This window comes from Anser anser, assembly GCF_964211835.1.
Source record: "Anser anser genome assembly, chromosome: 18".
NCBI classification, from domain to species: Eukaryota; Metazoa; Chordata; class Aves; order Anseriformes; family Anatidae; genus Anser; species Anser anser.
In genome coordinates, this window is record NC_139739.1 from 7,444,259 (window position 1) to 7,458,322 (window position 14,064).

The 14,064-nt window shown below is 44.5% G+C and overlaps 1 long non-coding RNA gene across 1 annotated transcript in view; it reads right to left on the reverse strand.

The window, feature by feature from the left end:
* The window catches only part of LOC310883514, a 142,150-nt gene extending 129,002 nt beyond the window's left edge, over positions 1 to 13,148 (reverse strand). Inside the window, exon 1 of the long non-coding RNA XR_014573576.1 lies at positions 11,693 to 13,148. This is a non-coding gene — a long non-coding RNA (uncharacterized lncRNA). The remainder of the gene's footprint in view (positions 1 to 11,692) is intronic.
* Between the last annotated feature and the right edge of the window lie 916 nt (positions 13,149 to 14,064).

Consider the following 14,064-nt stretch of genomic DNA (forward strand, 5'->3'; position numbering starts at 1 on the left):
TCGCCTTTTGCTGGAATAGGAACTGCCACTTGTGGAGCAGGAGGCTGGGCACCCCCCTCCCCCATAGAAAGGAAGTGCTTTTTAGGTGCCCAGCCACCACAGAGGCTACAGGCTGGCTGCGATTCTCTAAATGGAAAGTTTAGCATTTGTAAATGTTTTGTTTCCTAAAGAAGGCAATTATGCCTTTATTTTCCCCTGAAAAGGGGAAATGAACCCACAAAGAGCACCAGAGTTAAAGGTAAGACAGCAATATGATCTTGTAAATAACTGCCAGGGGAGACAGCGCGTCGCACACTATCAATACCCCAGTCCTTGGAGAAAAGACGGGACTCCTGAAAACAGTTATGGGCACTGCAGGGTGATAATGAACTCCAGAGACTGCGAGGGCATCATTTGAAAAACTAGATATGTATCTTAGTAATGCTGTCTTCAGGGCAAGCATAATTACACAAACCAAAGAGAAAAGACAAACAACCCCATAGCACCAGCTCCTCGCTCAGAAGATGGCAGCTTACGTTCCCCAGTGGGCAGCAATACGACAGGAAACTGTTGGTTACTATCACCGCAGTGCCCGACAGCCTCTCCTTTAAGGAAAATGTGCAGAGGTGTCTTAAGGACCAGGCAGGAGGCTTCAAATGGGCAGTACTTTTGTCTGCATTTGGTAAGAGCTTCCTAAGCCATGATGTCGTCAGCCCAAGGTTTTAGGCTAAAGTTCTCAAGGAGCCCCAAGACAACTGGAGCCCAGCCTCCCTGGTGGATGTCAGCAGGGTCTGAGCGCTGCCTCCCTTTGGCTCTGAAAACCTTTGAGTTTTGAAGTCTCTCCATCGAGCTCAAAGGGTTCAAGAGATTCAGTGATAGTGGTTTTGGAGCACCCAGATAAAATCTATTCGCTAGGCAATGCAAAGTTGTTCTCACACCTTTGAAGACGCATTTGGAGAGAACCACGGGAGGGAGGAAGGAGGCCCAGCACCTCTGCTGCTGGCTGGGCCTGGGGAAGTCAGAGTTCATTTCCCCAGTCTGCCACCAGCTACGAGTCACACTTCCTCTTTCTGCTTTGATATCTCCTCCGTGCAGTCAGAGAGAGGCTGTGCTATTAGCAGTCCCTTACCTGCCAGGCTACTTGGAATTAGCTACTGCAAGCGTGCCGGGCCCCTTGAGCCCTCAACCTAAAAGCGATACAACGCACGACAAAGCAGAACAGAATGGTGTGCTGTGGTTAACACGCTCCAAAACCATCCCGCTATCATGTGTTGTCACTGTTCAACAACTGAAAAATAGATACATATTTTTATGCTTTGAACTTTCCTCTTTTGACAAAGCATTTTTTTTTCCCCGAGAATTTCAGAAGGTTGCTGCACTACTCTTACTTTGTTCAAGTGTCCCCTGTGACAACCATATCCTGGAGTGTATTAGAGTTTAAAAATACAGCAGCAAGATAAGCAGTGGCAGGAAGATAGAGGAATTCAGAACTTTGAGACTCAGAAGAAGAGATATTTCTAATCTCTGCTGAAAATATAAGACAAAGTGGATAAGGCAGACAAGCACGAGGAGGCTGTTACAAGCACAAGGAGAGGCTGGAAAGAGGGACAGGAGGGAGGGAGGGGGCAGCTGCTCACCCCAGCAAGTGAGCTTGATAGCGAGATGAGAGAGAGGTCACAGCAAGACAAGCAGAGCAAGCAAGCAGAGCTCCAGAGAGATACGGTCTAGAAGACAGGTCAGGGCAAGTCTCTGTCTATGCTTTGTTCTTATTTTTGGTTTTCCACATACCTTCAAAAGGAGAGATTATCAGATAAGAATTGATGGGGCACCATTAAGACAGAAGGTTTTTCCAGCTCTATTGTGTGCATGACATTCCTTCCCCTCTGGTCTCCAGAGATCTCATACATCTGGGGATGTAATTTGCAAAGCACGCACGCAGCAGAACTGCACAGCAATGCTGCCTTTTGTTAGGAATTTGATCAAAGGTGCAATTTGAAGTGGGTGTTTAATAGCCTCATAGTGTTTCTGTACCATGGGACTGTACAGCCCAGCCTGTAACATACACTTTGTGCTATCAGAAGGTGCTGGGAAGCGTGCCAATGGCCCTCATCTCACAACAAGCCTCTGCCTTCCCTGCTGGTGTCCGTGCGCTCCAGGATAAAGGAATCCCAGACCTTCCGTGGCAGGAGAGATTCAGGCACCTCAGCTAAAGAACAATAATTGGGACCAGATGCTGACTTCCTGAGGGCTAATTCTACAAGATGATAATATATTGGAAGCAAAAGCCTATATCATACCAACATCCTGGGAATTGAGGAGAGATGCAAACAGAAAGGCTAGGTCTTACTGCAGCTGAAGTACTACGTTTCCAAAGGTCAGGAGAACCTACATAATCAGAATGGGGAAAAAACTTCTGGGTGCAACAGCGAGACAAGGAGAATCAGCGAGCACAGATCTGTATAATAGTATCACCAGTAGTGCTGCCAAGGTGAAAGAGGACCTGATGCATTTAGCTTGCCGAATACATATTAAGCCACTGTCAGAAGCGATGGGGGTTGGAACGGGAGGGAACCATGGCTCTAGGATTTCAATTGCTTTTTTGCAGGAACCTACCAACTTCTCCCTGTTGTATTTTCTTCCCATTCACCTTCATACTGAAGGATCTCGAACAGCTCCATTCCCAAAACATTTTCCTAGTTGTCCACCATATTCACTAAATTTTGACTACTTATGCCTTGCATCAAAATTACTTTTGACTGCTCAGATGTGAAGAAACTCAAGCCCCTACATTGCCACATGGACTCAGGCAGAGAGCACTGAAAAAACCGCCCAGCATCCACCTTCCTGCAGGGCTTCTTTAGCTGCCACATGATACCGAGCCATTCTGCACACACAGCTCCCAACAGCCCACCCCACAAGCTGCTTCCCTCCCAAGGCCACACGGAGGGCACAGGAGAAAGCAGAAGCTCTGACATGGCTAAGCTTAGAGGGGATGGGAAGGAGCCAGAAAGATGTTAGAGATACACAGTAGGAGCAGAGCACAGGGAAAGGTGATGCAGGAGTACAGGGAAGATGGGAGAGGAAGGATACTACAGAGAAAAAATCATGGGGAATATGAAAAGGCTGCTGAGATTGCCCCAGAGGAGAAGAACATAAGAGATTGGTCAAAACTCCATTGCTCATGCAACAGCTCCTCTTATCCTTTAATATTCAGTGCTATTTTATAGCAGCAGGATATCCCTGACTCTTCCTCTGCTTTGGAATGTAAATAGCAGCTGTCTGTGTACTTGGCTGGTGCAGAGGCATGCTGCAGGCATGCTCTGTCTGTGCTGTCAGCAGGGCCTCTCAGGAGGAAGGCGGGAGAGAGCCCGGTTTGTTAATCTTGACAGGGCTTAGGAAGGAGATCAGATTTGAACAGTTCAGCATCAACACGACTTGGATAATTCTAGACATACAGAGAAGAGCTTTAAGTACCTAAGGAACCCTCTTGGTGGTGATACTCAGCCGCTTACAGAGGTAGGCAGGAGCGGTGAGGATTATCCTTCTGGATTTGGAGCCGAAATTCTTCAAGTTCCTCCTTAGGCACCTACTCCTGTCTCTAAACCCAGCACTCAAAAAAAGTGTCCTTTTCCCCATCCAAGGAGTAACAGCTAAAAATACCTATCAAAATAAAAACAAGCATCCTTGAGCCTTATTCATTCTTTATAGTTTTGCTGCTGACTTCAGTAGGGTATATCCTAGAGACACAGGCACCAGGGCAAGGAACAAACAGCTACAGCAGGAGAAGTCAAGCCAAAACCAAATAGGACGGACCTACTTCTGTCCTAGTGAGGTAAACCACAATGTTGCTGCTGACCCTGGGTTCCACCAAATTGGCCTTGAGTGCTCAGCTGGGGTTTAGAGGGCTATTCATCATTATTCCCCCTTTTACTACAAATTGGTCCCAAGAATCCCTCACAGGAACCTTCTCTAACACCTTGTCTTTCACTAATTATATATAAGTAGAAGTATTAAGATCTCCTTGCTAGGAACCTGAGGATTCCTGCAGAGCTTGTTTCAATGCAAATCTCCTTAGTAACAAAGAAAACTGAGAAAAAAAGACAGACGAGTTTCTGCATGGCACTGGAGCCTGCCTTTCTGGGGGATTGCTGCTGCACTGCTCCCAAGACAATTTGGCCTCTCGCACATCAGCTCCCCCTCGCTGCTCCTAACTTCCGAGGATTGCTTCCAAGGGGAATGTATTTTCAAAGTTCTCAGTGAGGTATCAGCTGTTCTTTAAAGAGATTATGTTGGGAGCATTGCTAGTGCATTGACTCCACTGTGCAGCCAGCCTTGAGATTAAATGGCTCAAAGGTGGTTTCCAAGGATAAACCGTGCCAGGGACAACAACATTTCCTCACCAAAGAGGGGAGAATCTAATAAAAAATAAGGATGGAGGAAAACTGCTCTAGCTCTACAGCTATTATTAGTGTCTCAGAGCACTGTCACTGCTTTGCCTGCGCTGTCAGATGTCACTTTGCATCAGTTCTGGGCAGCGCACAGAGGAAAAATGGTGGAGCTCATTTAATTCTGCAGTGCACGCCTGGGCTCTGCAGCAGGGCCGCGCAGAGGGTTAAGTGACCTCTTAGTGCTGGTGGGAGCACTGCTCAACAAGTTCAAGTGGGCTCTCCAGTAATGTATGCAAGCACCTTTTTGCATAGACCAGCAATTTATAGCAATTTATACCTCCTATCCAGCTGTTCTCACAATGCATTAAAAAACTACTTACAAATAAGCTCCAGCACTCAGTCCTATCATCCCCTAAAGCAGCTCCATGCCAAACTGACAACCCAAATGGGGACGTGGAGGGAGGGAGGAATACAACCAAGGCGAGCAAATGACTGACATATAATGGATGCTCCTGCTTTGGGGCACAAGCTGTGCTTGGAACCCAAGTTTTGACCTGTAAGCACCAGGCATCACAGCAGCAAACCCAGCAAGAGCGCAGCTAAACCCCTACATACACCTTCTCCAGCAATGTGATTCCCCACATTCTTTCTGCTTATTGTAGGATCATCGTTCTCATTGAAACTACTCTTTTCCATTTTTTTCAGGGACAGCTTCCTAGGATAAAGCTGAGCAACTTTGACTCTTAATGAAGAACTTAGCACCCAGCAGATGCTGATTTTTTTTTTCCTGCTTTGAGAAAATGCAAGGAGCATCCTTTGCACTTTCTCACAAAGAATCCAGATCACATCGTGCTCTATGTTACAGCTCAGGAATACTGAATGGTTAAGTTCGTTTTGCTGACCGTGTGGCAATTTACTTTGAACTATATGTACAAGCGAAGTTAATCTGAGTTGACATGAGATCTACACTCATCTTACAGCATTCTCATTACACACTTAAAGGCCTGCCTTCGCTCTGAACTGAAAGCCACATCCACCAAGAAAAAAAAAGTAACTGGTTTGTCTTCTGATCTTAGTCACCTGCCAGCACGCTGTTTGCTGTAGAAGAACAGAGCATTGTTAAATGGTTAGGTAAATGCGACTTAAAATGGCAGCTTTAGAAAACAAAAAGCAGAAAACCCAGGTGTTAGTGATTTATCACAGCAGCCTGAAATCACACCTTCACATCCAAGCTGCAGACAGATCCTGCATTTTTGAGGTGAATTTGGGGAAGCCAATTTAGCTCCTTTCAAAACATCTATTAGCTATTCAGCACACTGGATGTGACTGGGTGTAATGTCATGCTGACAGTTGCACGATTTCAGCCAGACTTGTAGATCAGAGTACCTGATGGATTATACTTCTAAGTACCTGCATAGCTCAGAAGCTCAAATTAACTGATAGTACTGTGTCCTACTGAATTGGAAGGCTTGGCTTTAAGTAAAAACCTTTCATTGTCTTGATTACAGTGACCAGATCTCAGAATATCAAGTGCTCTTCATTAAGAGTGCCTTTTTCCCCAAGACAACAAAAAACAGCTGTGCATACAGACCCTGAGATGTAACATTAGGAAAATCAGAGAAAGTAAAGTCATCTTTGCGTAGACATACCTGATTCACTGGGAGAAGTTCATGCACTGGCATGAATTCTCTATCGTCATCCTAGAAGTGGCAGACAGCTGTGAGAGATCCCACAGCTCCCATTTTACTGAGGGCTCCATCCTCTCCATCTGGTGAGCACTAGTCCACTACGAGCTGTTGTTGGCCTCACTGCCTTGAGAGTCAAAAGCTCCACTAAGTGCCTTTTCCCTCAGAGTAAGTCTGGGACAAATACACATGGAGGAAGGAAAAAAAAATCAGGCATAAGTCTTTGAGCTGATAAGTACCATTGGGGATCTCTTGGATTAGAAAAGTACAAACACAACAGAACTTAATGATCATCCAAGGATTTAAGCATGGAAGTGCCTGAAGACCAGTATTAGAACTAAATTCAGTGTCACACTCCTTTGTTTCCAAGGTCTGCATTTAGACTTTATTTTTTTTAAGCCATAATGCTATTGCCCTTTCCTTTTCCCCCTGGAAAGAAGAGAGTAGTAATGCCTTTTTTAGCTCATTTCCTCTTAGCTGTTGCCTGTGAGGTTTCCAGAGAGACACAGAACTGTAAGCAAATTCTCCCCGACTTCAAATCCTTTTCTTTCAGTTTAATCACAGCTAGAGAAGCCTGACCAACAGACACCCAAAAGCTACCTCAATGCCAAGTGTAAAACGGTGCAAAAGGTGAAGAAGTACACGAGGTGCATCAGGCTTCTGCCAGGCAGGAAGCAAATAATTCGTAGAGGTAGTTCCTGGTTACAGAATAGCTGCTCGGCCACAGCTATTTCATTAGCATCACTCTAAAGGGTCCTAGGGACTTTCTTTTTGAGGTGTAGGCAATTCAGAGAGCTGAAAGATCACTGTAATTTGGCCTATGAAAAATGAGTAGGTGTTCACAGTTCATTTCCCAATAGAAAAAGTCATGCTCATCACAGAAGCCATCATCATGCACAGAACTAATAGCTGCCCTGCTTGGCAGGCACACCCATGCACATTAAAAGCTCGCAGTACAGTAGCTTTTACCAAGTAGGAACAAGAGATTTTGGTTAGCAGAGCTCTCAGTAAGGCACATTTTTTTCCCACTGCAGGTGAAAACTATCATGATGCCATAAATAAATACAAACAACCAGAATTAGACTTCCGGAACCACACAACAAATTGAAAGCTGGGAAGCATTCCCAAAGAAACCCCTGCTCCCAGGTTAGCCAGAATGAAAACACCCTGGAAGAGCCACAAACCCAGAGGAAAAAAACTCAAGGATACAGGAACAGGGAGCAAGCAGATCACAATGTTGACCAAGCCAAGTAAAATATGCTTCTGCTTATCTGGGTGAGCAACATCAGCTGTGGTCAAAGGGCAATGGCTGAACAGGACTCAATATTTTCTCACTGATGCTGCAAGCAAAGGAGAGTATGAGGGTTGGGGACAACAGAGAAACAGCACTTGGGATTCCAACAGCCAGCTACAAGCCTACGTGGAGACTCTGCCTGAAACCCACCCAAAGACTTAGAAAACCTCAGGGCTCCTCTAGAAGACCATTTAGCATCTGGCCTCTGCTTGCATATTGCCAAAATAAACTGAAGTCAAAATTAGACATGGCTGAGTCCAATTTCACCTTGATTAGTATTTACATAACGCAGAGAAACGTGAGAAGGGCACATAAATAATGTACTGTTTGTTGCAGCCCTCTCAGGAGGAGAGTTCTCAGATATGTTATTGATCCTCGTGCACGCACCAGCTCACTGTGCAGAAGGCCCAATCTTCTTCTCCATTAATGAAAGCAAGTTTCCAGAAGCTGAGCCATCTGGGCTGGGTTGCAGGTTGCTGCTTTACCACACCAGTGGGTCTAGCAGTCAGCTGTGCTCTGGATAACAGCCTCGTATGGAGAAAATGATGGGGGCTTTCCAGATCCGGTTATTTTAGGAGACATTCTGCTTCCTTAGCTTCTTTACTTCTAGTGGACTTGACATTTCTGACAACACTCCTAGGAAACCTAGCTTTGTGGGAAGCTGGCTGTTGGGTTTGTCCTCCTGTTACGGCAGCACCACTCACCCACCCAGTCTCAGTACCGGTTGGGGGACAGAAAGCAAAACCGTTACCTAGAAAGACTCAGCACCATCACTGAGGCAGCCTGACAATACAATATTACTCAACAGCCACAAGGAGATTGTGCCACCCGTGAGAACGAATTGAGAATGGTTTCTCTTCCCTGTTCTCTTTCTTCTCTTGCTGGAGGAAGGGTTCAACTTCACATCCAGTCCATGCAGATAAAGGTTCGGGGCATCCAGACATTTCTTTTCTACCCCTTTTGGTGAACAGTGATAGAAAAGTAATTTCCAGACTTCCTTTGATTTGGAAAGACATTTCCAAATCTACTTCGCTTATTCTGCCTTTACCAGACTTCTAAAAGTTAAAAGAAAAAAAAAAGGCAAAACAAATACACCACAAACCCTCACCACACTGCTCCTGAAAGCACCTCAAAGCAATGGCTGCACCTGGTCCTGGCTTGCAGCTCACGTAGACGCTGGTATGCCATCTGCAGAATTTCAGCCCGCTTGAGGGAAATGGGTCAAGTGGCAAAACTAACAGGCAGCAGGAACCTACAGCACACCTCTGCCATGTACAGCCATAAGGCAAAGTAGCAGAGGATATTACAACTGGTGAAAGAGGCAAATCAAGCTTCAGATCTAAAGTGCCCAACACAGCAAATATCCTCTGATAAGAGACTTGGACTGAGGTAGTGAGAGCGGCAGCTGTAAGATTCAGCGCTACTATTTTCCTGATGCTTCAATGTCTCAAGTCTGCAGCAATCGAATGTCACTCTCAAGCACACTGTTAGGAAAGATTGCTTAAAATTAATTAGCTTAGTAACAATGGCCTGTCATTATGCTACTAAGTCACCAGCATGAGCACATAAGTTACAGTGACAGCTCAGGGTATAAAATAAGTACCATTGTATTGAAATTTGCAAAGTGCCTAGCAGTCAAATGCCAATCTATTCACTTCTGGTAATATTGCATAGTTTCTTCCTAATAGGCTGCTCCAAACTCCCACACGAAGATATGACTGACTTTACTACAGAGAAGTCTTTCTACTTCATACACTGACCGTGCCCGACTTTAGAAAGCTCTTAAAAATGTGTTTATTTGTACAGCGCTGATTCATTCAACTTCAAGTTGAATGTGAGATTTAGAATACGACATTAGAAAAAGCAGTAGGAAATGGAAAAAAATTCTCTCGGATGCCATAAAGATGCACGACAAACAAAAGGTAAAGCCTGAGCTCTGAGGGGCAAGAACATCAGCAGTCCCCACATTCAGCACTTTGTGAGACTTCCCCAGAAGAGAAAGAAATAGTTATTGCTATAATTATTTCATAGTTCCAGTCAGCTGCTTTCAGTTGTACTGTTATATTCCAATGGCAGGGAAATGGAATACAGTAAACTATAAATATCTGTCAGAATTCCTTTGAAAGGACAACAGTTAATTGCATAGCTTGATCTCCTGCCGTGCAGAGCTTGCATTTCAGGTTAGAAAGGTACAGATTGTTATTGATTTAATTCTCTTGAAACGTGTAGTATAAAACTGTTCAGAAGACTTATGGGGGAGAAATATATGCTTCCAAAGGAAGTCCCATAGCACAAGATTGTTGCAGGCTACCTTCTTGTAAAATGCTTTCTGAAATTCAATACACCCCCCTTCTAAAGGCTATCAGTCCCCTCAAATTGAGACTCTTCCCTTCCTTCACAGAAGTGAAATTAAATCAGTGAATCAGGTGAAGAACAACAGAAGATTAGCAACAGTACAAGGCACGTGCAAAGAAATAGTTAAGAATAATTCAGTACTTATTACATGCCCACTCTAACAGTGACCCATTGGATCTTCCCTCATCCCCTTTCGTTTACCTTCCAAATCTACCTCACTTTTTAAAATGATTCCAGGCAGTTAATCCAACATTTGTCATTATTATGTCCTCCTAAATATCCTTGAATCCATTTCTGATCTAGCTCTTGCAAAGTCAGTCTGAGCACTCAAAGACACCAGAACATGTAACTGGAGTAATTTGTCAGGCCTTGTCCATCCGGGGAATAAATTCCCCATTATAGCCATTGACAATAGCCAGGGTGAAGCCCTGCTTAACATTTGCCCAGCTCACCTACTTTCCATGAAGGGTAACTTGACCCGGTATAAATTATGCATCATGGTGATTTTGCCAGTCTACACTTGGGTTTTTGCCTGCTGCTGCTACACAGAGCTAAAACCCCCAGCGCAGAGAGGTCTCTATTAGCAAGTCACCTAGCTGCTAGCCAGCTCCTTGCTCCCAGGTATTGTAATTAAGACAACACATCTTCCCAATGGCTGCTTCAAAGAGACAAACCCTTAATGGAGGGAACGCTGCAGAAGTGTTTTAGCACCTGTTTATCATAAGTAGCTGACCACGTGTTAAGTTATATTTGCACTCCCTGACAGCCTTTATTAGGAGATCTCTGGAACTGGTGGGTTGCCAGACATATTCTCTCTGAGATGCTCTTAACTAGAACAGAAAAACATGTTTAAAGCCTTAACTTTCAGGTTTCCCAGGGTTGTTTTTTTAAGGGAACATTTTTCTTAGACTATTTGATGATTGATATTATAAACAGATTAAAAATAAACTCTATTTTAAACAAACGCAAATAGTAAAATGAGCACAACCTGTAACACACTTGTAAAAAGAGACAGCTTCTATCCAGGGAGGATTCCCAACAGCTGTAACGGCTGCCCCTAATAAAGCTGAGTTGATTTTAACTTTTATCCACCAATAAATGCCACCTACACATTACACATTGCATGCTGCAGAGGACGGCTGTACAGCAGCAGCATCCTAAAAGCAAGTAAAAGAGTCATTAAATAGATCACTGAGCCCAACAGGATTTAGGCATACCTAGTCAAGCAAGACATAGTATTTAGCTGCTGAACACTACGCTGCAGACTTTTTTTTTCCTCCTAGACCTTACCCATACGAAGCAAGGCAGCGCATTCCCTGCAATGCTCACGGCCTCCTGAAATCTGACCCATGCCTCTGCAAATTCCCAAGCAGAGAGCATCAAACCCCAAAGGGCTGCAGGCAGGAGGCAAAGCTTGCCCCATGGAACAAGTCCTGCAGCTAGAACCCAGGGAGAACAGACAGGCACAAATACACACAGCAGCTTCAGTAGAAGGGTGGGGAAAGCTCTACTGAGATGAAGTAGGCAAGAAGGAATCTCTGGAAGAGGAAAAAAAAAGTTAGAGAGAGATTTGAGATAACAGATAGTAACAGCAGACAGGATGCAAATGCTGAGTTTTTTTTTTCCAGCAGTTCTACCACACAAGATCTCAGGAAGCACCAGTGCACAGGTGAGCAAGTAGGCTGTTACTGAAAAAAATTGTGAGAGGAACCCTGTGCTTCTCTGTTCCTTAGTTTCCCCGGCCTAAAATAAGGCCAAAGATAATAGTTTTCTTCCTAAAACAATTTCAGGAGTTAAGTAAAGCACGCGTAGTCAGACAAAATAAAGCTACTGTTATTATTTATTACCTTCTCTCACCCATGACAGAATATGAAAAAGATATTTTCCTTGAAGATAAGAAGAGCATTACAAGACCTACCATTCAACTACTGCAACCCATAAGCATGTAAAATACCAATATCTGAGTGTAAAAAAAAATTTAAACTCCTTACCTCCCCCCCCTTCTAAAATTCCCTCTCCATCCTTTAATTCCTTAAGTCCTCGGAGTGCAGGCAGCCAGAGACACACAGTACTGTCCTTATGGCAGGAAGGGTGAGGGCACCAGAGCTGCTTCAGCTGCCCCAGGAGAGGCTGCATTGCAGACCCCCTTCCCCCCCCCCCTTATGCTTTCTCAGGCCAGCAACTTCACCCTGGTGTCAGCATATGGAAGCGGTTAGCAAACGAAGGGAGGGTCAGATCCAGCCATCCGTGCACTGATTGCAAGCACACGCTTTCTCCCTAAGGCAAAAAAGTGTACTTGAACCTTTTGAAGCAGATAGGCTGGAGCTGATTTATTGGGGTGATTTAGATCTGTTAAAACAAATTTAATTTTGAATACAATTTTATATCAATTAACAGAGTCTCACAAGTGTAGCCATTAAGGATTCTCTTTCCAAAACCAAAGCCAAATATTCAAGATTTATGAGACTGACTTGCCATATTGGAAGTAACTAATTATTCGTAATGATTCTTTGTACTCTGACAGTGATTATGTATTTTCACTGCAAATGCCCACGACGAAGCAAGTGATAAAGGCAGTCCATGTTTGCAGAAGAGATAACAAGCAGCTAAGGCCTGATCATTTTGGCAAAGTATTGGGGTAGCAGGGGAAGAAACAACATAAAACAGCTAAGCCTGGTGACACAAAACCCAGCTTATTTAACATCCTGAAGTATGTTCTGGTGCATGTCAGAACTGTAATAAGAGCCTGTGGTCTCCCTTTATTGCCTTAAGCAATTCTGTATTCAGCTTATTTATTCTGACCTTTTGGTTGTCCTCCCACCTTGGACATGATAGTCTTTATCAGAGCATGGCTTCATAGATTCAGCTCGCTCTGTTTGCAGCAGATCACAGAGCATGTTCAGGGTGAAAGGGACAATGCAGATTCGGGGCCTGATTCTCATTTGCACTGAAGTTTCTTCACCTTGCTCTGACAGCACAAGGCAGGGAAAGTTAAATAGCAGCCCTGCTTCCAGCTTCACAGTATGAAGGAAAAGTCTCTGGATTATGCTGCTCTAAGTAAAGTCCCTGGGAATCAGAAAATGATAGTTAGACGGGAACCTGCTAGATTTTCACACAGCCTCAGGCTACGCAGAATACAAAAGCGCTGCCTTTCTCCTCTTTTCATAACTTGCAGTCCTGCCCCAGACACAGGAATAGAGTAATTGAGAACAAAGTCCCTGTTCCAGCGAGGTGTTCGCTGCCAGCAAGGTTAACGTTCAGGGGCAGGCTCGTGGCTCGAGCAATGCCACGTTTGCTGCCGGGGTAGCTGCTGCTCTGGTGTCGTACTCACCCGGGCTGTGAACAAGGGTCTCATTTCTGATCCTCAAAGAGCAAAGGCATAGCAAGTTGGTCATTAAAATCTGCATGCATGTGATTAAAATGTTAATGTCAATATTGTAATCAAGGTCTGACTCACAGGACAGCTGGTAAGAGACTGGATCTGTATTGCTTGGCCCCGGTTACCTGCTGCAGACCAGGGTTACAACAAGGTTGTGCCCCATCACATGGTGGGGGCTGGCATTTCCTGCACTATCCATGGGCTGATCCCTGAAAAGAGAAAAATCAGCTCAAGTGCAGGAGCCCTACTGATAAGTTTAGCTCTGTCTGTACTCCAGCAAGAGGAAAGCTCTTCTGTAAATGTCTCTGGTCCTGTTTAAGTTGCAGCTCTGTTACAAAGGCACTTGTGTGCCCGCTGGCTATCAGCGGTGCTGCTGTGAGCCTGGCCTCCTTCCTCGTCTCACCGGCCCCTCTCTTCTCGTGCTTCTTTCAGAATTTTCTGTGCTAGTTTATATTTAGCTGAGTTTAATCTATGTAGGCCCGTGGTAAATTTTGCCTGGTGTTGTCTAAGCACCGACAGAGTTTTAGTCTGCAGAGCTTCTTTTCAGTAAATTCAGGATTAATGAAGAAGGCCTCTCTATTGTTGGAATGTCTGATACAATTATGAACTGAATGAGCGGACCAGGCAGCAGTGGAGGGCTCCCAGGTTCATGGCAGAGAATTGTCTGTTTTAACATCCATCTGTTTTCATTCCCTCTGATCCATTATCATTCACCTAGAGTTATAACATGATGAATATCATTGTGTGGAAAGCCATTTGATGCTAGGGGGGAAAAAATCACTGTAGGTCTGCCTTCTATTGAAAATGTGAAATTGCCTCAGTAGAAGGAAAGGCACAATTGATTCAGAGATGCTGTTTCAAACAGAGGCATCCTTTCACATTTGGACTCTTTGATTTTGTTAATTTCTTTGGATGACCCGTCTGCTGCATCTCTCAACAGAATTGTGTGTATACACAAGCCTGGGGGCTCCCACAGATAAATAT